A 27,709-nucleotide genomic window follows, 5' to 3' on the forward strand; every position below is an offset into this window, starting at 1 on the left:
AAACACACATAAAATAAGAGTATGTATCAGAGCTGAAGGGGAATCACACGGAATACAGAGGACATCCAAGCAAAGTGTTGTTCAGTCTCCATGTAGCTGGTCAAGTCTTCTAGCCTCGTGGTATTCACCAGTCTATATCACATGTCTGGGCAGTCTTCTTTTCCTGGAGTTGCATGCTGAAAATGCAAATGTTTGAAAGTCTCATGCACCTGCAAAGAGTTTTCTCGTTATCTGCTTCTCTTCCCACTTCCACTGTTTTCTGTTTTTTACTGTTGTTAGTTGCGTATCTGACTGGAAAAAATGTATTTTTAACTGATCTTTTAACGGTTTCTATATGAGCACCCAGTGATGTACCTACTACTAGAACAGCAGAATTGTAGGGGTTGGAAGGGACCTCTGCAGATCATTTAATTCAGCCCTGCAGGTTTTACCTCTCCTCTTGGAGATGGTTAAAACTTGTGTATAATTTTGCAATCAATATTTCTTCAAGGATATATGTATGACCTAGGGCCAGTCTTTACAAGACGGAAGGGAGTTAGTAATACATAGCATTTATCTGTAGCCCTGGATATTCCTTATGTCTCGGGGTAACATCATGATAATACTGTGCGTGATGAAGCACTTCTCGCTAAATTGGAAAGGTTTCTAATCTGTATTGCAGATAAGTTTCCTTTTCTTAGATTCACTGAATCATAAAATTAGAGACTCACAGAATGCCCTGGGTTGAAAAGGACCACAATGATCATCCAGTTTCAACCCCCCTGTTATGTGCAGGGTCTCCAACCACCAGACCAGGCTGCCCAGAGCCACATCCAGCCTGGGCTTGAATCCCAAAGTCTTATCCAAAGACAGCATCAGAGAGAATCTCAGCCTATCTCCTGCTCATTGTGCACTCCTCCTTTCACTGAGTTTGCATAAAGGACCTATCAATGAAAGCTCCGATTCAGCAAATTACTTAAGTATACGTTAAGAGCTTTGCTGAATAGTGATGGACGTTAACACTGACTGCAAGCAAAGCATTTTCTCTGCAGAAGGAGAAAATAGTGCTAACATACACATTATTTGCTAATAATGTGAATTTTTGGCAGACACATCTGCATATATGTCCATATGATGGGCTTAGTTAAAGGTTCATGTATTGGCTGTCAGTGTGCACTGATAAGGTAGAGAGGTGCATAAAGGTTTCTAATGCTTCTTGTGAAAGAGAACATCGCTTCTGCAGATACTCTCACTGAAGTGTTAATGTTTCCTTTGTTAAAAAGGTGTGTTACTTTCTCTCTCCATTAAATGCACTTTTGACTATTGTTTTGTTGCCAGATGTTGGCTGTCTTAATACAGATAATATCTTGCTTCTATTTCTGTTAGCACAGACAGTGCAAACATTATATATCTCACCAATATAACTATTTTTGTGAAGATGTGATTTACTGACCCAAAAGGGAATTACCACTTTCACCTATTAGGTTAGAGCAGTCTGCTCTCTGGTCCTAATTAATAACAATGCAGATCAATAGTCTTATCAAAAAATCAAGAACCTCTAGCAGGTCTCTCAAGAGCATTGCTGCAAGTTTGACTTCTTGCCCTCCTAGATTGAGTGTCATGCTTTCTTTTTGATTTGTTTTAGGTCAGGAAATCAGGTTTTTGTGCTGCAGCAGCAGCACATTGCTTCAGATCACCTAATGGTGCGGCAAGAAGGCTTTTTCCTCGTTTCATGATGGTAGCTGCAGGGCTTTACTAATATCTCTGAGGCTTTAAGTCAGAAAGAGGAAAAGAAGCCTGATGGAAGTGAAGGATGATGTACAATTGCTAATCTACCACTACCTCCTACATTCAGACTGGTGAAAATTCTGATATATATATATATATATTTATATTTTTTTTTTCCTGAATAGAAAAAACTCAGATTATAAAACCCTAAGAGTCCTAGCCAGTTGCCGCTAGTTGGAAAGGGAGTCAACTCTATTCACGTATACTGGGAGAGATGAGGATGAACCAAGTGTTAAAGCAAGACCCTACCTAGATTACAGTGGAAAGGCATCACTGAGAAGGTGTTTGGAATACTCATTTCACAGAAAGACCGATCCATATCTCTCCTTATTGCCAAAAGTTGCTTGGTACTGCCTTGACAATAATACTCTCATATTCGCACCGGGTTATAGTAGACATTGCAGGCAATGTTAGCAATATGAAGCAAATGTCAGCTTTTAGAGACTGGTACCGAAGACATTTTATGTCCCCTGCACTATGCATGCTTAACTTCTTCAGGTATTCTTTAATATTTTATTTGTTGCTTTATGAAAGAATATTTTATAGCTCCATCAGGTCATCCTCTCATCTGTCCTGGTGTATGCTGTTGTTCTTCTCCAGTTGCAAGACCCTACACTTGCTCTTATCCAGGTCTTGTTGAATGGTAGCACAGCCGTCTGATGTCTGAGTCACTCTGCCTAGCTTCGTTATCATCACTCTGATTTTTCCCATTAAATGGATGGGTGAAAGTCTACAATGTCTGGTGTGTGGGACGTTGTCTGTACCTATGACTGCACATCCTTGGAAGAAGAACCTCTGGGACAGCACTGTGTCTGGTGGCTTCCCCTCCCATCAGTGAGGTTGCACTATGGACATCTCATGGACAGTGTGTCCACATGCTGTGACTGGTCATAGGTAAAGGAATCATCATTTAATGGAATGCTAACATGGTTATGTGATTATTGAATAGTAGAATCATACAATGGCTTGGGTTGAAAGGGACCCCAAGGATCATTAAGTTCAACCCCCCTGCCACAGGCAGGGCCACCAACATCCAGATCTGGTACAAGCTCAGCTCACTCAGCTTGTCTTTGTAGGGGAGGTGCTCCAGCCCTCTGATCATCTTCATGGCCCTCCTCTGGAACCTCTGCATCAGCCCCACATCTTTTCTGTGTTGGGGGCTTCAGAACTGGACACAGTACTCCAGATGGGGCCTCATGAGAGCAGAGTAGAGAGGGACTGTCACCTTCCTGTCCCTGCTGGCCACCTCTCTTCTGATGGAGCCCAGGATACCATTAGTATTCTGAGCTGCAAGAGCATGCTGCTGGCTCATGTTCAGTTTTTCATCCACCGGGACACCCATGTCCTTCTTTGCAGGACTGCTTTCAAGGAGTTCTTCTCCCAGTCTGTATACCTATCTGGGGTTACTCTGATTCAAATGCAAAACCTTGCACTTGGGTGTGTTGAAACTTACTAGGTTTACACGGGCCCACCTATTGAGTTTGTTGAGGTCCCTCCAGTTGGCATCCCTTCCTTGCACAAGTCTAGGTAGATGACATGAGTTGCCTTCCCTTTGTCCACCAACGTCATCACTCCATCATACTTAAGGCCATTATGAATAATATGTTGAACTGAACTCTGATTTAAGGGTGAGGAATTGTTGTTGTTGAAGGATGGGAGACGGCAGGGCTTTGGGTCAAAGATCAGTCCATATCCATCCTGCTTTAACATCCTTTGTCTGAACTTCTTTTACTGAGCTGTCTGGGACTAACAGGACCTTTCTGAATCACTATGACGATTCTCTGCAATGTCTAAGACTTCCTTCTTTCCATGTACATGTAGCAAGTAGTGCTGCTAGAGCAGTAATCATCTGCTTACCTTTAACTCTGCCTTTTTCTTTTGCTAGTGATTTTTGGAGCAGAAGCCACCAAGTTCTACCTTTCCTTGTCAGTTCCCACCCACATAGCACACGAGCTGCTTCAGCTGTGTTACCCTGTTCCTATCCCCATCTCACAGCTGGGGAAACTGAGATATTATAGATTCTTTTGGGCTGGTAGAGCTCCATAGAAATGTAAATGCCTTGACTAAGATCAGGAAAAGAGTTTTACTGCCAGGATTAAAACTCAGCCCGTTCTGCACTTCTGCTCTGAATTCTCTTCCGATCACGCTGGGATGTGAAATCCAAATACAAGATCCGACGTTATCTAGCTTTTAATTTTTCTACCCTTATTTGAATTGCGAGGCAGATGGAACGTGCTCTTGTTCACAAAACACACTGTCATCTATCCAACTTGGATGAAGATCAAGGAAAATGCTAATCATCATTTGTAACTGAAGGCAGAACTCCCCTACAGGGGGAGCTTGCTGTGCTCTGAAGTTTTGCCCGTGATACCAAGACTTTATCAAGGGAAGCTAAATAGCAAGCCATCTCTTTGAGGGCATGGAGCAGATTGCACTGTCAAAGAGAAAGATAACTTCTTGCCCTCTGAAGAATCTTGAGATATGAAGATGAGGCTACAGGAGTGAGGAAAGAGTTGCTAAGATACCTGTACACATAAAGCACACCTGGGGTCAGCTATGGTGGGTGAAGCAATAAGCTCTTATAAAAAAAAGAGTAATCTGAGTGCCGTGGGGTTGACAGTTGTCTGTAGGGGGGAACAGGTACTGTGCCTCAGAGCTGAGACTTCAATTAACATATGCTGATTTTACAAACGATAGCTTTATGCTGGATGAACTCACCAAAGGGATCTGTGTTCAAAGCTATCATCTGTACAGCAGCATTTTGTTCGTGTACAGAGGCATTTTGTTCATGTACAGAGGCACTTTGCTCGTGCCAAACTTCTCAGCAGCCACCTTTCTCCCCATCCTAAATAGCTGACAGTGATGAGGAAGAATAGCTTTAAATCTCAGGCAATACTGAGAGTCCCCTGTACTCTGTGAAGAAGATTGCTGTATTCTCATCTAAGAAAAAACTCATCTTAATGTGCAAAAGGAAAGCAGGCGACTGTCGTCTCTTTGCCTGGCTGGTTCTAAGGATTGGCCGTAAATTAATGGCTTTGGATAAATGATGACACTTCTGCATCTTCTGTGCTGACCAGGTTTTTGGTGAACCAGAATGCCACTGAAAAGCTTCAGTTTGTCAGCCATGAAATTAATTTGGCGGCTTGGTCTCAGCTAAGAGCCGTACGCTAAAATGTGCTGTACCCAATCACTGCAGCCACAGGGATTGCACAAAGTAGCTTGCACTTTCCCCATCACCCAAAACACGCACAGCAGCTTCTCCATTGGCATCACTCCCTGCATTTGGCTTTATCCATTTATATGGCCCTAAAGATGAGCTCTTTGGAGACCTCATTTGTCACGAGAGGAATTTCTCTCCTTCCTTCTTGTTCTTTGCTAACTACAGATGAACAATAAAAATGTGGGGAAAAAGAATGAAGAGTAACCACAATGAATTAAAGAATGGTAGGATCGTTTGAGTTGGAACGGGTCTTTAAAAGTAATCTACTCAAACGCTCCTGCCATGAATAGAGACACTACAGCTAGATCATGTTGTTTAGACCCCAATTCAAACTGACCTTGAATGTCTCTAAGGACTGACCATGACTTTTTTGCCTCCTCAATTTAAGTACTTGCTTGTGAATATGAACCCCAGAGTTTGGATGCTGGGAATTTTGGGGCTGTCTCTCCAGTCTGGATATACCTGGAGAAAATAAATGGAAATCCTGCACCTTTGTTTGTCATTGTGGGTTGCTTAAGAGGGAAACACCTCCTACCACGTTCAGTTGGGTTTAAGCCATGTCCCTTCAGTTTTCTCTCTTGTTCTTTGTAATTTATATCACTCCGAAAGGTTAAAGAAGGTGACTTCAGGTATTGTCATTAGAAAGTCAAATTGCAAAAATAAAATATTAAAAATAAATGCCACAGCGGAATTGCTGAGCCAGGGAATAAAGAGCTTTAGATGCAAGCAGGGATCTAGCCGTGTGTTCCTTTCCCAGTCACACATCTCCCCATCTAAGGATTAAGGACTCTGCATCTTTTAGTTTTGAATCTTCCAGTTTAACTGCAGGCACTGCTGAATATCTCTCTTTTTTTACCTCTCACCTGTTAAAATTTACAGGACTGTCTTATATGTGAACCACAGTAGAAAGTCTGTCTCTACTTTTGAGATACCTCCTTGTATGAAAGAAGACAGGGAGGGCCTGTCATAAATCGGTGGATTAGGAATATAGCCCATCTCACCCCAAACACAACTGAGGAATTTGGTGAGTGAAGTAATTTGCTTATAGGGTAGATTCCCTGCTGTTGGAAATTAGTGTAGATAACTGACTTCAGTGTTGATTCCTATCAGCTGCATATAAAGCTGATTTCTCATTTCAAATGACTTTCAGAGAACAGCATTTCTTTGGTGTGGAGCTTTCTTCTCCCTTAGGTGTTTTGCAGAAGATCGTGATGTCTTACAGCCATGCTCAAACAGGTACTGCCAGCATGGAGCATCTTCCCACATTTTTTGCTCTTGTCCATCCCTGTAAGATACCATATTGTTCTCCTCTGTCAGAATGCAGTCATCCCTGCCTGGTGTTTGGAACACTGTTACTTTGATGAGGGGAAAAGCAGTCAAATGGAGAGGAAAACTCATGGAAGAACTGTCCTTGTTGAAGGCAGCTGAGAAGCAGAAGGATTTGGGGCCTGGAAACTCTACAGCACAGAGATGGTCTAGACCAAACTAGGACAAAAGAATGATGTTCATCAGTGTTATCATCACCTCCTTATGGGAGACAGTGGTGTATCATTGACAGTTCTGGTATCCAGTGGGATGTGTTCAAGGCCAGGTTGGATGGTGTCATGGCTAACCTGATCTAGTGCCTGATTTAATAGTTGGCAGCTTTACCCTTGACATAGGGCTTGGAACTAGATGATCTTTGAGGCCCCTTCCAACCTAAGCTGTTCTGTGATTCTATGATTATGTCTGGATGTGGTCCTGGACAGATTGCTGTAGGTGTCCCTGCTTACACTGAGGGGTTGGTTGAACTGTCTGATGTACAGAAGTACCTTCCAACCTGAACCATTCAGTGATTCCCTAATACCACGGTGTACGGCCTTGGCTTCTGTCCTTTTCTCTCTGAGCTTCCCTTTCTTTTCTCCAACCCTTGATTTCCCCTGAAACAGTGACATAATTCTGCTGCCCTGTGTGTGAGTGTAGTGAGGTTATGGTTAAACACTATCACATTAATACCTCTTGCTCATCTTTTTCTCTCGATTTCTGTGGAGTTCAAGCAGCTATTGTCACGTTCCATCAAAAAGACTGTCACAAAGGCTTTGTAACAGCTGTGAAAAGCCAAGGCTTTGTTTCACAGGTGGGTTTTCTCTGTGGCCGTCAGCATGGCACTGCGTTGCAGCAGGGGATGGCTGAGCAGATGGCTTTGTGCTGCAGGCTATCTGACGCTCGGTGACCTTCAAACAAGTTGAGGAAGGACCCCATCCTCAGAGATCTGGACACAGGAGTGCCACTGAAGTACTACCTGCCTCTTCCACATAGTTCCTATCTGAAATACAAAAACACTGGCAATTGCTGAATGCATTGCATTAGTGCAGTGATAAATTAATCCTTTCGTCTAAGTGATGCTAGAGCTGGTAAGTGGTGCCAGCCTGGCAACCTTGTGTTATTTATTGCCCGGCTCATTGTGCTTCCTAATATCTTGTTTGCTATTTTGGAAGGCATCAATGCATTAAGCAGTGGTTTTCCCCGGGCTGCTCGAGTCTGTCTGCTCAGCTCATGTGCCAAATATAGGGCTGTGTGAGCTGTACAAGCCACTTTAATTTTTCCCTCTCACACTTGCATTTATCAGTGTTGAACATCATTCACTGTCATATTATAGAAAGTGCTTAGGTCTTTCTGATGTTCAGAACAGCCCTTTCCTGTCTTGGCAAGTGTGACTACAGAAGGACAGGCTGTTTCTGCCCTGAGCATTGCCCTTATTGGCTGACTTCTACTTCTTCGGCATCCCCCACTGCCAATACAAGCTGGAAGATGTAAAGGCAGAGCACAGCCCTGCCCAAAAGGACTTGGTGGTACTGGTGGACATGAGCCAGCAATGTGTTCTCACAGCTCAGAAAGCCAACTGTATCCTGGGCTGCATCAAAAGAAGCGTGGCCAGCAGGTTGAAGGAGGAGATCCAGCCCCTCTACTCTGCTGGTGTGACCTCACCTGAAGTACTGCATCCAGACTTGGAGTCCTCAGTACAGAAGAGACATGGACGTCTTGGAGTGCGTGCAGATGTGAGCCACAAAAATGATCCAAGGGGTGAAACACCTCTCTCACAATGACAGGCTGAAAGAGATGGGCAGCCTGTAGAATATATGGCTCCAAGGTGTCCTGAGTGCAGACTTTCAGTATCTAGAGGGATGCTATGATAAAGAGGGGTCAGACTCTTTATCAGGGTCTGGTGTGGTAGGACCACTTAGTTACCCTCTAGTTGAGGCTGTTATAGTGGTCCTGAGTTTACTGATAGCCCTGTCTGAGGTTCCTGCTGCAAAAGGTCTGACCAAGATTACAGTCATAAACAGTCTTTGACACGTGAATACAGCTTTCACGCTAACATGAATGCAGGACCATCATGTTGTCAGATTGAGATTTTTTTCATCTTACTTTTGTTGTTTTGTTGATTTTTTTTTTACCTCACCGCTGGTTCCGCTTCCTGGAGCGCTAATAAATATATTTAACAACGTGGCATCCAGCATAATGCCTAGAGGCAGCTGACTGTTAACCTTTTTGCTGTGATGGAAACTGATCTGCTTCTAGGGGGGGTTTTTGGTGTTTTTTGATTCATTGTTTTGTACCTCACTCCAGGGTAGTTACCTTCTATGGTCACCTCAGGAGTGACAATCTCACAGGCCTTTGCAATCTGAGAAATAATTAAATCAACTGTTTTACACTTTCTTTTTTCATTTCCACTGAGTTATTGACTTGTATAAAGGATTACAGGCAAAAGTGAGCTGTGGTTTTACTTACAAGGCCCAGGCTATCACAGCCTTGCATGTGTTTTGCTGTTTTGTCCTGTTTTAGTTAGTTTACCATGAAGTGTAAAGTTTTATTACTCTATTCATCATTCAAGCAGCCAGGACTTTTTGTAAAGCTCAGTTATTTGTAACCTTCAATCTGCAGTAGGGGTTGTTCCTAAATAAAGATTAGATGTTAGTGTTTGCAAGTCAGCTGTTGGATACTGCAGTTTATTAGGACTTTTTACTGACTGAGGCACGATACCCCTTCCCTAGCTCTACATTTCCTGTATGTAGATTCCTACATGTGACTTAAAGGTCTCATAATAAAAGTATCTGATAAAGCACTTTTAGGACATATTTCATCCAGTTTGATTTTAAACATCTGCTGAACCGTGAATTCATCTGTGGTGTGGCCTGTTTCTTTTCAATTACTAAATTGCTTGTTGTCTCACTATCTCTGACATCTATCCATAATCACCAATATACCTCTGGTTTTCTTTAGATAAATACTGGCCAGACTGTTTGGACAGAACAGTCTGTGGATTTGATTCTTTTAATTTGAATGACAGTGCTGCATTCCTGTTTCATCTTCCACCTCTGAGATCACCTTCTAACACTGAGATAAATTCAAAAGCTTTTGTCACTTTGTCTTGCATCTTTTTACCTGTTTGCTTTTCAGTGACCCAACTTAATCTTTCTCTGCTTTCTTATAAGACTATAGCATGTTGCTTATTAACAGCAGTGTTTTATTTGCCCTATTTGTAGTTAGAGAGAAAATGCATAGTTCTGTCTTGATAATTGTGGACCGATGACTGCATGAGTAAAAGCACTTATAAACTGTCAGTCTGTAATAATGAAATTAAAGAAAAACAGTGTCCTGATTTTGATGCTTAGATTTAATTGAACAAATGAAAAGCTTTCTATTTAGAGTCATGCCAGGGTTACCTAAGTAATAGCCTGGCAAGCTGCCCTTTCACCAATGTGATGTACATTCCACCTGTAAAATAGGGGAAAAAAATCAATTCTAATGAAAAAAAATAATAATTGAATCTAATGTTAATTGCAGATCAGTTCAAGAGAAGGAATTCATTTTGTGTTTTAAGAAAGCTAAGTGAAAATGGGAGCAAGAGAAAGGTTGGCTCATTTCAGATTGAAATTCATATCTTGAACCTTGCTAGTGAATGGTGTAATAATATGGCCTGTGATATGACCTTACAGGCTAGCAACAATTGGGATAAGATTTCTAGAGCTGACAGAACATTTTTTCTAATATCAACATGCAAAAATCTTGCAACCTTAAGGATTTACAGAGTTCACTTCAACAAAAAGAACACCAACCTCTTAAAAATCTATGTTCACTCAAAGCTCCTCAAAGGATTGACTTTTTATAATCCTGTAAGTGTAAAAGAAGTTTGCAGTAGTGATGCTGTCTTGAAACTCAAAAGTCTCTTTGCTGGGCCATTGAGCAAAGCAGGAGTTGCCATTACCAATCTTCTCTCTTGTCCTTAGTGACAGGACTAGAGGGAATGGCTTCAAGCTGTGGTAGGGGAGATTCAGGTTGGACATTAGGAAATATTACTTCTCAGAAAGGGTGGTCAGGCACTGGAATGGACTGCCCAGGGAGGTGGTGGAGTCACCAACACTGGGGGTGTTCAAGGAACAATTGGATGTTGCGTTGCGGGACATGGTTTAGTGGGAGCTATTGGTGATAGGTGAACGGTTGGACTGGATGATCTTTTAGGTCTTTTCCAAACTTGGTGATTCTGTGATTCTATGATTAGGGCTCAAGCAAAACTCAGTCTGAGACAAACACAACAAAATAATACCTAGTCCCAATAAAGTCCTTAATCGCAGTGTTTCTTCAGTGCTATACACCTCTTTCCCTCTTCTTGGAAGAATGTAGAATATTACTGCTATAGCAGTGAAAAGATCAGTTTTTGATTCCTCTATTGAACTAAGAAAATTCAGTACTTAATCCGCCACATTTATGATGTCTTTCCTGGATGTAGATGTGGATGCTGATGCAAGGAGGGGACTACTTCAAGACCAGCTAATGTGTACGTATTTCTCGGGTAGAATTTCTGTTCTCCTATAGTTTGAGCCCAAATCTAGGCAACTCTAGTTGGACTGAGGTAATTCTGGAAGGAGAGAGGATCACAGCAAGCAAGAATGAAAATTCCCTTCCCTAGGAGCTGAACAATCCAATTCTGTTAGGAAGGGAGAAGGGAATTTTAAAACCAGTAGCATTAATGGAGAGTTTATCAGGAGAAAGTGAAAAAGCTAATAGCCAACTGAAATGCAGACGCACTTCCCATAAGTTTAACACTTCCTTGGTAATGCGACTTCACTTTATGTGCTTATAATATCTGTGTGTTCAAGGGGAGAGGAAATCGTTGCCACTCATCTAAATCCTCCTGCCCACAAGTCCACAAAACTTGAAAATAAAGGGAAAGGTGGGGGGCAAAAGAATAAAAGGAAAAAGAACAGAATCAAAATTGGAATGAAGCCCTTCGACTGGCAGCTGTCATCAGCCCTTAGGACAAGCGATAAAATGCTACATTAAAGTAGCTGCAGTGTGAAACGCCATTGGCAGAATAACGAGGATGGGAAATCACTTTATAAATGTGCTTACCAGGATAAACAGATGTGACTGAGGGCGACTCCATTCTGTCACTAAACACTTGAAAGGGCACAATTTACGGCAATCCATTTTCTGTTTAATAAATAAATAAATAAACCAAAGGAAAGATACCAAAAAAAAACCCCACAAAACAAAACCCAACCCAACCCTGAAAGTCTTCAGAGAGAGGTGAGAGTTTAATGCACATGTCAGGGTGGGAATCAGACCAGAAACACTCAGTATTAATAAACCACTTTGAGAGTACAATAAATCTAAATGTGGCAGTGTGTGATGGTGCTGAAGGGCCAATTCCTGATCATGAATACTTGGAGAAGTCAGGAGCCACCCTATGAATGTGATGTGGGGTCTTTGAGAGTCAAAATATGTGAAGGGAGATTGATTTTGATTGCACGCTGAGCTGAGGCTGGCTGACTGGTAGATGCTTATAGAGGCTGCCCAATTTTATTGGGTCCTTCAGGTTCTTTTGAGCAGCTGAAGGTTTCGCCATTCAAAAAAAGTTGTGGGCAAGCTGTTGAGTGTCCAAAGGAAAATCATGAAGATGATCAAAGGGCTGAAGAGCCTGCTTTATGAGGAGGGATTAAATGATTTATGTGTTTCACCCTGGAGAAGAGAAGGCTCATGTTGGACTTCATGACAGTATTCATGACAGTACACAATGGGTGGTCACAAAGAGGGCAGATGATCTCTCTTTATGAGGAGGCATATGAAGAAAACGGGCAATGGTATAGGTTGCCCTGGGAGAGGTTTTTTCTTGATATGAGAAATGATTTATTTATGATTTTAAGTGAGGACTATAAATCACTGGAACGACCTCCTCAAGGACGTGGCAGAATCTCCATCACTGCAGATTTTCAAGATGGAATCAGACAGGGTGATATATAATCCCAGTGAGGCTCTCTTTTCCCACAAGAAGTTGGACCTGATGATCTTCTGAGGTTCTTTCCACTGTGGGCTGGTAATGGGGCTATGGATCTCTGGTGTGTGAGACAGCAATGAGGATGCATTCATCATTGTTTAGCAAGAGACAGGGCCTTGCCAGCATCCTGGTGGAAAACAGTGATAAGCCAGTGTGCCATGGGCAACGCATGTACTGAGTCTTACAGGACAAGGGTCTCTACAAGATATTTCATCTGATAAATGTCTGCTTTCGGTATCTATGACTGTCCAGGCAACAGCAAACAAATGCAAATTCATTCATTTTGCTTAAGGAAAGTAAAGCTTTTTTTATGTTTTTATTCTTACTAGCCTCATCGTGTTGACATGTAAGGGAATGCTTGAGTTGCATTTGTTTGTTTGTATACCCCCACCAGTGCTGCTAGCAGGAGATGAGTAGTGGTTGATATGGACAGGATAGAGAGCTCATTCCAGGGGCTAATGCCAAGTAGTTAACAGGCTGCAAGGCTGCCAGTGTTGTCACCAACCAAAAATCAAAGCAATAACTCAGTTCTCTCTCTCCTTTAGAAGTGCTATTGGAACTATGAAACTTTGCAGAAGGAGATAGGTAAGCAAGTTGATATCACTTAGTATTAGAAATCTATATATCTCTATTTCGTTACACTCTGTGACATATAATTTAGGGTATGAGGGTGTTCTTGATGTTGGAAAATTATCCATTTTGCCGTTTTGCCTTGAAGGGCCAAAAAAACCAATTAGCTACAGTGCTAACAGTAGCTTTTTAAAGGTATACTTAGCCCCAAAGTAACCCCCTGGTCCCTGCAGTTCTCATCCCACACTGCTAGACCCATCCAGCTTTGCCAGTGCTTTGTTCTTTGAGCTAGAGGGAGATGTGTGTTGTCAGGAATGAACCAAGAGCTCTTCTAGAGTTCAACTCTAGACCCTTAGTCAACTCAAATGCAAACTAAAACAACTGACTTGCAGACTTTCACTATTCACAACTCCTTGAAAGCTGATGGGAATTCACAGTTGAATTTACACTCTTGATAAAGAAGAGATTAATCTGAATTCTTCAGAATTAAGCGTTTCCTTCAGGGACCATCAAAGGTGAGAACAAAGGCAGGACAACTATTTGGCTTAATAGCTCCTGATTTTGTAAGCCCAGGGATATGTGCCCTGTCAGTGTAGACATGTTTGGCATTTTCTAAGTGCAGACTTCAGGAGAGGGATTGGTTGTGGTTTGTTTTTACATGAAGCTGATAGATGGCACACTGTTGTTAGAATTCCCTGCCTGCAAATGCTATTGTTCTATGCTAAAGAGGTGAGATGTGCCCGTCTGATTACTATCTGTTGCTATTTAATGACAGAAAATGTCTTCATTGCTATTGAAAAGTTGCTTAAAGCTTATTGAGTTTTGCCTTTTATTTTTGTGGACAGGGATGTTTAGCAGAGCAGAGATTTGCTGAATTTATCTTAACAGAGAAGTGCTAGGGGAGAGATGTGTGCTGTAATCAGTTTAGTGACTCCAGCTGATAGGAAGTCTGTGGCTGCTGTCTGAAATAGTGCATCTCTGACTGAGTTCTAGGGTTCGTATTGATTGCATTGAATATTAGACAGGCAGAGTTAAGAGGAACCTTTAAACATCATCAAATCCATCTCTCAGCCCTAAGACAGGATCAACTACCCAAATCATTAACTTCTTGTATTAATGACTTCTGTTGCAGTTTAAGCCCATGAAATTCTGTCCAATCCATGATGGATAAGAAGAACAGAATTCCATGTTGCAGCAGTTTCACGTTTGACAAGCCTTGTTGTTTTTGATACACGTACTTTAGCCTTTTCTAGTCTATTGGTCTGTGTTTCTTATACCTTTCACCACTCTCCCAAGGCTTTTTTATAGACTTTCTCCAGGAGGCCCACAGGTTGTGGCTTTGCTCTCAGCAGCCCTAAGGGCTTTTATTTTTGAGAACTTCTTCAGGGAAAAAAAATAATCCTATTCTATTTGTCTTACTGTATACCTCTGTATTGAACAGGCTGCCCAGGAAAGTGGTAGAGTCACCATCCCTAGAGGTTTTCAAGTTAAGTGTAAATGTGGTGCTTAGGGACATGGGGATAGTGGGCATGGTGAGGATGGGTTGACAGTTGGACTAGATGCGATGATCTTATAGATCTTTTCCAACCTTAATGATTGTATGATTCTGTGGTTCATTAGTTGTCTTTACCATTGTTTCTTACTGTGTTCCCCTAACTGAACAAGATCAGTTTGAATTCTAACCTTGTCTTCTGGCAAACTTTAATATATTTGAGCTTCACTGAATCTGTGTATTTAGAAACCCTCCTCTCTACTCCAAAATGTTGTTGGATCCTAGACAAACCCATGAAAAACCCGTATCAGTGCATCCTTCCAATCTAGTACTGAAGTAAGGAGAATTACTTTTTAAAGCAATCTGCTAATTCTCGTCTGTGTTTTGCACAACTGCAAATCATACATTTCGCTACTTTTTACAGCAGTTGTACCATTGTCAGCACATGGCTGACAGTAAGCTGACTTGCCTATAATTCCCAGACTTTGCTGTTTTGTTTTGTTCAGACTGTATGCTTTCCTTTCAAGTCTTATGGAAATTCACTTGATTCCCCTTGAATTATCGGAGTTAACAGCTCTAAGAATGCTTCGGCTATTTCTTGAAATATTCAGGTTAGCATTTATAAGTCCTAGACAATTGGGAAATAAACCTTAATCTGAACTCCTCAAGCCTACTGTTCAGCTTTCCATTGACACTAAGCAAAGCCCGGGGAAGTTTGCTGACCTGTAAACGTAGGTGTAGCAGACATCAACATGTCATCCACCAACTGCTCTATAAATAGTAGCCCTGTCCTTTATTGGTTTAAATGACCTAGACTACTTTCTAAGTAAGCCTCTCCTCCATCTGACAGTGGCACGTAAGCAAAACTGATGAAGTAAAGTGAATGCTTAATTATTTGAATGAGAGCTGTTTGTTGTTTATATCTGTCATTTCAGTTATTGACTACTAGTGTCATTCACAGTATCACTAAGAGATGGACAGAAGATCTTAAAATGTCAGACACCTACGGATACAGCATGAGTGATGTGCATACATAGGAGCTATTACATCTGTGTATCTATTTATTAGTAGTATGCAAGTATCTGGCACTATCCTGTTTTCCTTTTTAGAAAGATATATGCATCTCTGGATGCAAAATATTGATGACCCAGTTGTTCTCCAACCCCAGAATTTGGGGCCCTCCTTCAGAAAATTGCACTGTTCACTATCTACCTGTTTGAAATACAGAGTGCTTCCTAGTAGTGACTTTTGAATTGTGCTCTAAAGGAAGCAAAACCTTGGCTCAGAATGATCATCTGTTAACCTTCCATCCATGTGATGGAACCCGTGAGAGTTGTCTTCTTTGTCTTGCTTCTCCTCAGCTCTTACTGGGAAATGACTCTGAAGCCTTCAACTTATAGTGGTACTTATCTAAAGCAGTAGGTAGTTCCATATGTCTTTGAATAGTGAAGGCTAAAATACCAGATAAGATTATCTTCTGTCTGCCTAGCTAATGAATCATAGAATCACAGAATGGCTTGGGTTGGGAGTGACCTCAGAAATCATGTATTTCCAACCCCTGCTGTGGAATATATGATAAAATTACATGTACTTCTTCCCTGTGAAAACAACCCTAGAGACCAGATTTTTCTGGTGGGTAGCAATAACAACAAAAAGGAGGAAAGGGTAAGGTGTGGAGAAGACACAGCGACACAGCAGGGATGAAGTAAAGCATTACAAGCAAGAAGAAAGACATGACAAAAGCAAACAAGGAAGGAGTGATGGAGTAAATAGCGGCTGGATCAGTAGAAGTGAATGTCTAACATATCTAAAGCCTATAGTGAAGAGGAAACTATAGGGAAAAGCTGCACTGGACAGTGAGATCATTGTGGCTATGAAAGCAGAATTGAGGGATTCATGGCTTAAGTAAATAAAACCTGTGAAATCTCAGGCATTTCAGAATGAAAACAGGGAGAGAAAAAAAAAGAAAAACTGTGGATGGTGCTCCAGATCTGATCTTGACTCCAGACAGGGCAAGCTAAGAGTTAAACCAGATACTAAACTAAAAGAGCATTTTCTGGATGCGTCTTGACCACCAATCAGCATGAACATGCATGAACATATAGATATGTTTTCTGCAGGGTTGGTGGACCAAATTGCATTTTTGGAACATTTTTCTTTCTGAGAACAATGACTCAGAGGATTCTCCCTCTTTGCAGTGCTACTTGCTATTTTGCAGACTCATCTCACTGGTTTAAATCTACTGCTTTCTAAGGAGCCTGTCTCCCTCTTGTGCCTTCTGAGGAAGCCTAGGGAAACTTTTCTTCTGAGTGATTCTGGGATTGTAAGGCTTTGCATCTTTCTAATTTCTTGATATGACAAAAATGAAGGACTTGCCTTGAGGATCTCGGAGCATATTGCAAAAGTCAACAGAGTAACTTTTCTAGACCATTCATACTTTGCAACTCACTCATCTCTGAGATATGGGCAAAACGCTGCTCATCAGCACATTGTAAGTTTTGACCAAGATGTGGAAATTTCCATCTGGAAAATAAATACAGAAAGTTGAAAAGTAATGCAAATGGCCATACATTTTTCAGAATCTGCCTAAGGCAATGTTTATCTGATGGGAAGGTGTGTAAGAAATGAGAGAGCGCTGCTTGGACTAGTTCTTTCTATTAGAAATTTGGAGGCAATCCAAAGGGAAAGAGATGAGGAAGAAGTATTACACGTAATTTATGAAGAGAGATTACAGGAATTTACCAACTGCAGGCTCAGAAAGTGCAGCAGTGATTAGTTGAGCCATGATGACTGCATTGAGATACTCAATGTGTAATAGCATTGAAAAAAAAGGATAGAATAATTTAAAACATTAAGCTTGAAAGTAGTAACAAATTACCAGAGAGTAACTAGAGACAGATAACTATGAATTAAACATTAAGAGTAATCGATGAACAATGAGATTAATCATTTTGTATATAATGGATACTTCTAAAAAGAAGCTATCTTATGTGCAGAATGGAACCTAAAGCCGTATGAAGGTGCTCTAGAGAGTCAGCTCCATCAAGTCTGATTTTTACAGGATGTTTGAGCTGTCAAGCCTTCCTTTTCTAAGCCTCTAGCTGTGCTTTAATTAATTGTCCCTACGGTGCCTTTGCTCAGCATTTATTCTTTTAAGGGAGCCTGCATTATTGGCTGAAAATACACACAATGAGTGTCAATGATATAGTCAGCAGTCCACAGAGCTGAAATTTCAAGTAGTCCGCAAAGAACACGCTGTTTGTTTTTGGAAATACATAAGGTCAAGACATAGAATAATAGAATCATAGAATCATAGAATTACCCAGGTTGGAAAAGACCTTGAAGATCATCAAGTCCAACCGCAGAACCGTTTTCTTTTCACTTCTATAAGAGGTGATGTTTTTGCTTTGCCCAGTTTATACCATTAAGGACTGCTTGAACTTTGGGTAGAATGAGGATATGTGATGATTGTCCTAGGGGCAGAGAACAAACACTTCCAACATTCAGTGACATCTTTAAGAGACATTGTCCTCCATGCATCAAAACCATGGACTCCACCTGAGCTGAAGATTGACTTCAGGTTCTATTTAGAGTACAGCTATTTTCAACCTTAGACCTGGCAATATAGAATCATTAAGGTTGGAAAGACAACTAAGATCATCTAGTCCAACCATTATCCCATCCCCACAATGTCTACTAAACCATGTCCCTCAGTGCCACATCGGTATGTTTCTTGAACACCTCCAGGGTGTTCACCTCCAACACCTCCAATCCAGCCCAAACCTCCTTTGGCACCACTTAAAGCCATATAGCAGCGAAGTGTGAAAAAATGCTATGTATTGTCAGTGTTCTCCTCTCCATTGTCTCTTTGTCCTTCCCTTTACAGTTAAAATTAGATATTTTTCCTTTATTTTGCAAGAATAAATAGTGCACCTAAATAAATGAGAGCTGCTGAATGCAGCAGTTCGTAGCTGCAGATCAGATTCTGCTATCAGTATTTTACTTAAGGAAAATAATTGAGTGGCAATTGATAATACATGACAGTTTAAGATTGCACTAATTGCTTGATTTCCCAGAACACTCCTAAAAAGAAAATGTATTTCTTCATTGTATGTTTCTGGTTAAATGACCCTCATGGAAATAAATCCAGGGTGAAGAATTAATAGTGCTGCAAACAAAGTGTAGGAAAAGTTGAAGTTTTTGTCATAATCTTTGCACCGTTACCATTTCTGAAGATAACATACTGCCTGCAATAAACTACCTTTCCTGAGGCTGGTATCAGGCAGTGAGATAGATTACAGCTACTTCCCACACTACTTGTATTAGTTTATATACTTCAGCCCAGGGCAGAAAGTAGGTGATGCTAAAGGAAAAGTCAGTGTGTAAGACACTGAGTTTGGAGTTTGGATATGAATTTCCATATCTTTGGTCACTTAGATCTTGGGAGATCTTCTGAACAGCTGCAAAAATGTGTAGCTATAAGTAGTAAAATAACTTACACGTCCCCAAATAGCATTCCTATTGCAATAAATAAATAAACAAATAGATAAATTGAAAACAAATTAAAAAGTAGGTTGCAGTATGAAGCCGTGTATCTCCTTGCAGTTTGTCGCTGAAGAGTCCTGTGGCTCATTGGAGCAGTTTGAAAGCTAATATAAAATAACCGTGTAATGCAAAGTAATAGTTCCTGGTGGACAGGTATCCACATCATGAACCAGTTCATGGCAATTGCATCTAATCAGTGTGTTTATTGCCCAACTCTTGCAAAAGACTGAGTGAGCTGTTGCTGATAAAAGACTGTTCTCAGACAAGGCAGTGGATCATTATGGGTGGACAGCTCTTCTCCACTTGATGTGGCTGTTTTTATGTCTGTTTTGCATTTCATTTTTGCTCTCCATTCATCAGACTGGCAAATTTCACAACCCCTGAAGCTGTGACTTGTATTCTAGTTTCTAATGGTTATATAACTTCAGAACTTTTCTCCATCAATAGGCATTTCTGTTTCCAGAATATGAATGCCACGATATCAGCAATTCACTATCTCTATTTGCATTTATTTTTTCTGTATACTTTATTCACCTGTTGTGGCACCCCATAAACGTAAATAAATCTCTCTATGGAATGGACCCCTTAATGGACCTTGCAGGAAGGTGGGACAGATGACTTACACAAAAGTCATGCAGGAATATTTCTGGCATAGCAGAAATCAGAAACAGTATTTCTAGCCTGCTGGCCTTTTTCATATGCAGCTCAGTGCTTTGTTGGAAACACAAGAATATTGATCTTTCTTTGGTCACAAAGTAGCTAGAAGCTTGTTTGTGGGAGAGCTAAGCCTTGCATTTGTCATTTGGATGCAAATAGTTGTTCTGTGACACTGGACAAATAAATGCATAAACTAAGAAGCACGTAAACTACAAATATTAGGTGTGACCAGTCTAATAGATTTTTAATGTTACTGCTTCCAATTGTGCATTATAATATCCCAGAGATTTGCACCAACTGTGTTAATAAAATGCAGTGATAGCAGACAGTGAGGAAAGGGAAATAAAACAGTGGCATTCCCCCTTCCACAGTGGAGAGCTGATATTCTCCCCCATGAGTACCCCAATGGAGACATTCCAGGTCAGGCTGGATGGAGCTTTGAGCTACCTGTTCTAGTTGTAGATGTCCCTGTTCATTGCAGGGTAATTGGACCAGTTGGCCTTTAAAAGACTCTGCCAAATCAAACAATTTTATGATTCTATGGTTGTGAAAGTGATGAAATCACTTCCCTTTCAATTTACGTAGGGTGTGGGTCTCTCTACAGCTTTCACCGTGAGCAGTGAGCAGTTGGGGACTTTATGACTTTTCAGGGGAAGATGAGAGAGTTGGAAATGGAGGAATGGCTTTGCACAACAGGATGTATAATATAATAATGCACCTGATCTCATCCATCACAGATGAGCTTTGAAACACTCATCTGTTTGCTTTGCACCTTGACTAATAATTCTTTTGCTCTCCACACAGATGCTATTTTTTGGTTTTCTGATAAGATATTGCTTGATATTTAAGAATCATAGAACCATAGAATCACAGAGTAATAGAATGGTTTATATTGGAGGGGACCTCTAAAGATCATCTATTCCAGCATCTTCCAATAGATCACCCATACTGGCCTGGACATCTCCAGGGATGGGCATCCATAGCTTCTCCGAACAACCTGTCCAAACTATATTAAGTATGAAACCATTATACCATTAACTTTACGATAAAATAATATCAATACCGCAGCTGTTGTCAGAACTAAGCAAAGCAGACTAATACTTGTTTGTTTGCCTGTTATCAGAACATATCAGCATCCCTGCTTATCTTTCAACAAGTGATTAGCTAGGAAAAACATGTGAGATTTAGGTTCTGTTTTGCTCTACTGTAGACTGAAATAGGCTATCTGCTAAGCCTTAAATGCAATCTGCTAAGCCTTAAAAGCCCAATTAACACCTGGTGTATGTTGGAGGTAAGATAGATTTTAAAAATATTAGTGTATCTATATATATAGTTACTGTTTGTATGAGAGGATGTGTTTGTGGTTGAGTATACAAGAATAAATGTGTGTGTATGGCTGTACTAGTGTTCACATGTATGTGCATATATACAATGCCAAATACTTTTAACAACTGCTGTCTTTAAGTATAATTTTGGATGCAGATTAATTAGAAGTTCAAAACCTGGTCAACAAGGTTTTTTTACATGATCTTTGCTACTTCCTGTATGCTTCAGGTTCCCAAATATAAAATAAGAATACCTCTTTGAAATCAGAAATATTGGTGAGGTTCTCCATTAACTCATCTCACATTTCCACATCTAAATGTCTTTGAAAGGTCAAAGTTTCTATTCCTATCATTTGTAGTATCCCATTTCCCTGAGACACCAGCTCAGTTCTGACCTTCAGCATGAACTTGGAACTGATAAGAGTTCTCATGAAAGAAAATATCTGTCCTAAACGGTCTGTGATATACATGAAGGGATACTGAGAGATATAGAATATGTGGAGGGTAATGATAGCAGTGAATATTTGTAGGCGATATGATTTAAATACACAATTGTGAAGCACTAGAGAAAGGTGACTAAATGATGCTAGCAAAACATTCACAGTTACGTGCTATAGCACCTTCATGCTCCTTATCTCACCTTTTGGGTAGTATCACAAAAGATGAGACCTATTATTAACATAAACTGTCAAGACAAGTCTACAGACATGGTTAGATGGCTAAGGGGAGAGGAGCTTTCCAGGGGAACCGCCTGTTAAACAACTCCTGCTCAGATTGCTGCTGGTCAGAAGATGTTCTGAGGGTGGTAGAGAAGGTGATGTGGAGGTCTTATACCCAATTCATTCAAGAACACCATTAAAATAAAGAGTAACCACAAGATATGTGAGATGTCCTGGCCCTGGACCTGCCACTAAAGAGCAGAGCTCAGTGTAGCCCCTCAGCTCCCTTCGAGGAGCTGTAGGCCGCCATGAGGCCTCCCCTCTCCTCCCTTTTCACACCATCACTGTTTGGCTTTTGCTGGTCAGGAAGAATGTTTATGCCACATTTGTTGATTCCACTGCCACCAGGAAGATGTGGGATTAACATGCTTCATCTACACGCAGTTGTTTTTATTATGCAGTGCAGTGCTACACCTCCCAAGATGACAGCACCAACAAAACAGAAAGAAAGCACACATAAGTGAGCAAGAAGAAGAGAGTAACTCCCTACACTGGCTCTTGTGCTGTCCCAAAGGAGATCTAATTCAGCCTGTAAATGCTGTTCTATATAGCTTCTGCCCTCAAAACAATTTTCTGCTGGTATGCTGCTGCTTAGGTTGAATCAGTTTGATTTATAGAATACCATTTTTTTTTCTTCCCAGCCACAGTCAAGAGAAAAATATTTGTTGAAAGATTGTTACAGCAAGATTTAGCTTATGCACATCTAGCATCAGAGATGTTTCCTGACTTCTTATATAAGGTTTTTCCTATCTTTTCTTTCCTCTGATTTTAAGAAGAGAAAGGGTATGGATGGACACAGTGCATGGATTAGATCCTCTGTACTTTATATACATGATTCATACGTACTGGACCAAAGAATAAGAAATGCCCCAGTGGTATTGAAAATATATGATAGTATATGTGGAACATCTCAGCATCTTTTCGGTGAAACAAACTGGACACTACAAAGTGTTTGGGCTTTGTGGAGTTATTTTCTTCCTTGTTTTCCCCCTCGAGAATAATAGAATCATTCAAGTTGGAAAAGACCACTAGGATTGATTAGTCCAACCATCAGCCCATCCCCACCATGCCCACTAAGCATGTCCCAATGTGTCACCTCTATGCTATTCTTGAAAACCTCTGAGGATGGTGACTCTACCACCTCCTTAGGCAGCCTGTTCCAGTACCTCAGGGTAAGTAGTAGGGTTTGTTTGTTTGTTTGATTGATTCATTTTGGGGGTGTGCACATCTAGACATTACATATTTAGGCTTACTTTATAGCTTGTTCCAAGGTGGTGGGGCAGAATGGCACCTGAGTTGTAGATTTCATCATCACCTGAACGTTTAGCCAGCAAATAGTATGATGTAGATGTTAAGTGGTAGTCCTGTACAGTGCGAATGGATAGCTTGCAAGTATACATATATGCCAGTATGTTAAATAGAACAGACCAGTGATATTTCTTCTGATCCCATGTTTTTATACAAACTTAATCAAAGATCCTTAGAAGCACATGTGAGTTATCCTTTGGGTTAACACTGATTCTAGAATTCTGCTAAGTAGTACAAAGAAAATATTGATAGTATGTGATTTTATTTTCATTTTATTTTTTTGCATCCTTTTCCAGAGAACATGTTTCCCCTTTCTGGCTTATTTAGTGTTGTTTTTGTGGTTGGAATACAGAAGTGTCCTTAGAATATGAGTAATGTCAGGGCTATGTTCTAAGTTTTCAGTATCAATAAATCTTCACCTCATTAGTCATGAAAGTGGAAGTGAGGGGAGGTTTACTTATTTGCTGTCTTGGTGACTATCTCAGTAATGTTCATTCTGTGGGGAAATAGGCTGCTGGGATTTATGATAAGGTTGTTCCCATCTTGGGAACAATGTCTGAGTTTTACGACTCAACTTGTCCCCAGATTCATTTTTAAAATGTTGAGATTGTGGTCTGGCTGAAGTAAAAAATGGGAAATGTAAAGTTTCAGTTTATCTGCAAACTCGTATTTCCAAAAGTTACTGTGTGCAAAGGGTTGGAATTTAAGAAATTTTACAAATTCTTTGTACTTCGCAGTGACATTATTCACTTACCAAGTCAGGTGAAATTACTCTTTTAGTCCTTCCATTTTTGCTTAGTGTTACTAAACACGTTTTGCTCTGTCCCGAGTAAATGCTCCAGTTCTTTAGATTTCCAGACTCTCATGTTTCTCTGGTATTCTCATTCAAATTACTTGTTAATTGGCAGTTCTCTGTTTCCTTTGGTTATTTTTATCGTGTGACATTTATTTTCACCATATTCTGACTGTATTAATGACTCGTCTTACATAAGCTTCTCCTTTGGGGAAAAAAAAATATATATATATCTAAAAATAGATGAATGATTTAAATCTCCCTCTTGCTGCTGAATGTAAGGTCTGAATTGTTGACAACCAGTCGAGGCTGACGTTGATTAAAAAACAAGGAACTCCAATCCGGGTCACTGGCATGAAGAACCCATTTTTAAAACAGGGGCTGCTGTTGTACTCCCAGTTTTGGTGGAGTCAGAGAGATTTATGAGGAGCTTTACTTCACTCCGAGTTCTGCATACTGTGTGCTAAATTGGGGAAAACAGTGCCTGGCAAGTTCAGAAGTACTTCATGATAGAGATAACCTGGCAAGGAGGAGCAGAAACATAGCTGCTGGGTATATGCCATTATAGATGGTCTTTATTACTAGCTATTTTTCTTTCTTCTATTTTTTTTTCTTTTTGCTCTGCTTACATATATCAGGTACTTGGAAACTTCACATTGCCAGGTTAAATTATTCAACATATTCCTTGCTTCAGGTCAGATTGCTTTGTACTCTGTGCCCTACAACTGCCTCTGCTGTTTTTACTTAAACTGAGTAGTCGCATTTTTTTTCTTCCTACCACCTCAGAATCTGCTTTTAAAGAACCCATATTTGCTGAACAATGATTATAAGCATTGATACAATGATTTGAAAGGGATCTATACACTACAGCCTCAAAGTTGTTCACAACTACTTGAATAAAAATGACAAATCTGAGACATTACAGTTCATATACTGTGTGATTTTCCTTTCTCATTCCTTCCCTTCTCTTTCTTCCCCTTCTTATCATAATATCCTGGAATCAGCAAGCAGGCAGCCCAATTCCTTGCAGTTAAAGTAGCTGAGGAGGACCCTATGTAGACCCATCTGATCCTTGTTAGACCAAATTGCCTACATAGTTTATGCCACTGCAAAAACTGAGTGGAGGTGTAATTCAATATATTAAACTAGCCTCCATCTAACCTAATGTACGTACAAATGAAAGGACGAATTTTAGTCCTTTAGAATTTGAAGTGCTTTAAGAGAAGTGGAGCAAAACAAAGCGGACTGATTGAAGTGTAGAAAGAATTTTGTTTATGTTGTTTGTAGCAGAAACCCGAGGACTGATGTCAATGGCAGTTTAACCAAGAGAGACAAAGGAGCATCAAGGCCTTTTTTCAGTGTTTGTTTGTTTGTATGTTTGTTTAATATTTCCTTAATCATTTTTTACTAAGCAGTTAAATGAGAGCAGAGCAACGCAATCAAGTTAATTCTCATTTCTTCATACTATACTGAACCTTCTTCTTTCAAATGGTTTTACCACAACTCCCCCATCCAAAAAATCACAACAAATATCTCCTGATTCCTTGGCAGTGATTTATGACCACAGTGTGGTCTGGTGTAATCAGCTTAAATGTTACTTAAACATTATTGCTTTTAAAAAACATTCTACAGAATTTACCAGATATGAATAATACCATACATGATTAAAGCTTCATTTAGGCTGACAAGTGAATCAATGAAGTGCATTTTGTGATGCATTACCCCATCTTTGCTTGCGGGTTTTGGTTGTGGGGTTTTTTCTTTTGTCATTTTGTTTTCTTATGATTCCTCACATATATATATATATATATTAAGTCTTTTGTTTCTCCTACTTCCTCAGTTATTCAACATTTTGAACATATTCACAAATTCACAATGGTACTCTCAGGCTTTATTGCCAATGAGTGTGATTGTATTGAATTTTATGATTAAATGTTATGCCGCTTACATTCTTATAACAAACTTCAGAAGGATGTGTATTCATTTTGTTCTTCATTTCCTAGATTTATCCATAACAAATTCTGAATTCTTCAGAAGCGAGAGGGAAACAAGCTGACTTTTTAGCATGATGGTAGAGTTGCAACAGGATCCAAACAGACAAATTAATTACTGTGCAATTAGCTCTGGGAGAAGCAGGTTCTTCAGAAACACTTTCAGTGTTAAAGAAAACATCTTGGTCTTAGATGTCATGTTAGGCATATGTTGCTGTTCCTCTGTTATGTAGATGTAATGATGCTCTTTTTTTTGTAGTGATGCTTGTGTTTGATTTTGATTTTATGATTCTTGTGTTATCCAGACAATTGATTCTGTGATTGAACTAAAGAAGTCAGGTTTGTTGTGCCTTTTTATGTGTTGTTTGGATTTTTTGGTATCCATCAACTTGTGAAATATTTATAGAATCAATGCACTTGTATTTCTCTATGTGGGATTCTCTGTTGTCTGGTTGGCAAGTTTTCCTTAAACCCATTTATTTCCTCCTTCCATGAAATTCTAAGAAACTTAATATCTTTGTGCCACTCATGATTGCAATCTGGCAACAAAATGTTTAGGAAGTCAGGAGTTGGGGATGTGTGTGAAAAAGAGTGGAAGGAAATGCTGAAAAGACATGTCAGCAGGGCATGAGAACTAAAGACAAAGGACACAGAAAAGTATGGATTAATGCCTTCTTCAGCTTACTCTTTATTGGTAAGATTGTTCCTCAGGAATCTCTGGGTTCTGGGACAAGAGAGAAAGTCTATAGGAAGGATGATAGAGTATCATCCTTGATGACAGAGTATCAGGCCAAGGGGCATTTATACCAAGTGAACATACCTTCATCCTTCATCCAAGCTGAAGGAGGCTCTGGTCAACCAGACTGAGCTGTAGATGTCCATGTTCACTGCAGGGGAGTTGGACTAGAAGGTCTTTAAGGGTCCATTTCAACAACAAACAATTACATGATTCTGTGATAAAGTTCGTAAACCTGATGGGATGAACCAAAAGCACTGGAAGTTTTCCAGTGTCATTGAGAGGCCTCTCTTGATTATCTCTGAAGAACAGCAATCAGAGATGTACCCAGAGACTGGAAGAAAGCAAATGTAGCTAACTAACCTGATAGTTTTTTACCATGGGCTAGTGTGAAACAGTGCATATTGATTATCTGGACTTCAGATCCTAGCTATTAGATAGCAGGTGGTTATGCTGAAATCACAGCGGCCTTGATAGGCTGAGGAAGTGTTCCATGGGATAAACCTCATGAGATACAGTAATTGGAAGTGACAACTCCTGCCCCTGGGGAGGAATAACTCTAGGCAACATGACAGGCTGGGGACTGGCTGTCTATAGGGAAATCTTGCAGAGAAGAGTCTCTTTGAAGCAGGCTCTGAGCAACGAAGTCTAGTTGTGGATGCCCCTGTTCATTGCAGAGGAGTTGGTCTAGGTGATCTTTAAAAGTTCCTTTCAAGTAAAATGATTCTATGATTTTGTGAATCTGTCAGAAGTCCAGATGGGCAGCAAGCTGAAACTGAGCCATCATTGCACCACTGTGGGAAAGAAGGCCATTCTGAGCTTCTTTAAGCAAGAAGCATTGCCAGCTGATCAAAGGAGATGCTCCTTTCTCTCTGTTCAGCATATCCATAGTGCTGGGTCCCCAGTATGTGGGATACATGGATATACTGTTGCCCAGTCTATGAACATCCTTGAAGATATGCAAAAACAAGTGGACTTGATCGTGAGCAACTTACTTGGAGCATTGTATTAAATGATTTCCAGAGATTCCAGCCAGCCCCCATGTTTCTGTGATTCTTCTTGTGCAGCTAAACTAAATGCATCCTGTTTGAGTGTCTTATTTTTTTTTGCTCTGCTAATGTTGTCTTATTGGTAGCACATTATTTTGTCTGCTGTTGCTAATTTAATTGTTTTTATAAAAGGCAGCAACATAAAAAGTCAACATATGCTCACATTTGCTCTTGTATATGTTAACTGTTCAGATAGCCGGGAAACAAATTCACTGGAGA

General features: G+C 40.3%; 1 protein-coding gene across 8 annotated transcripts in view; it reads left to right on the forward strand.

Moving 5' to 3' along the window:
• TSNARE1 (t-SNARE domain containing 1) overlaps window positions 1-27,709 on the forward strand; it is a 444,328-nt gene that overhangs the window by 239,336 nt on the left and 177,283 nt on the right. The window lies entirely within an intron of this gene.

This window comes from Excalfactoria chinensis, chromosome 2 (genome assembly GCF_039878825.1).
Source record: "Excalfactoria chinensis isolate bCotChi1 chromosome 2, bCotChi1.hap2, whole genome shotgun sequence".
NCBI classification, from domain to species: domain Eukaryota; kingdom Metazoa; phylum Chordata; class Aves; order Galliformes; family Phasianidae; genus Excalfactoria; species Excalfactoria chinensis.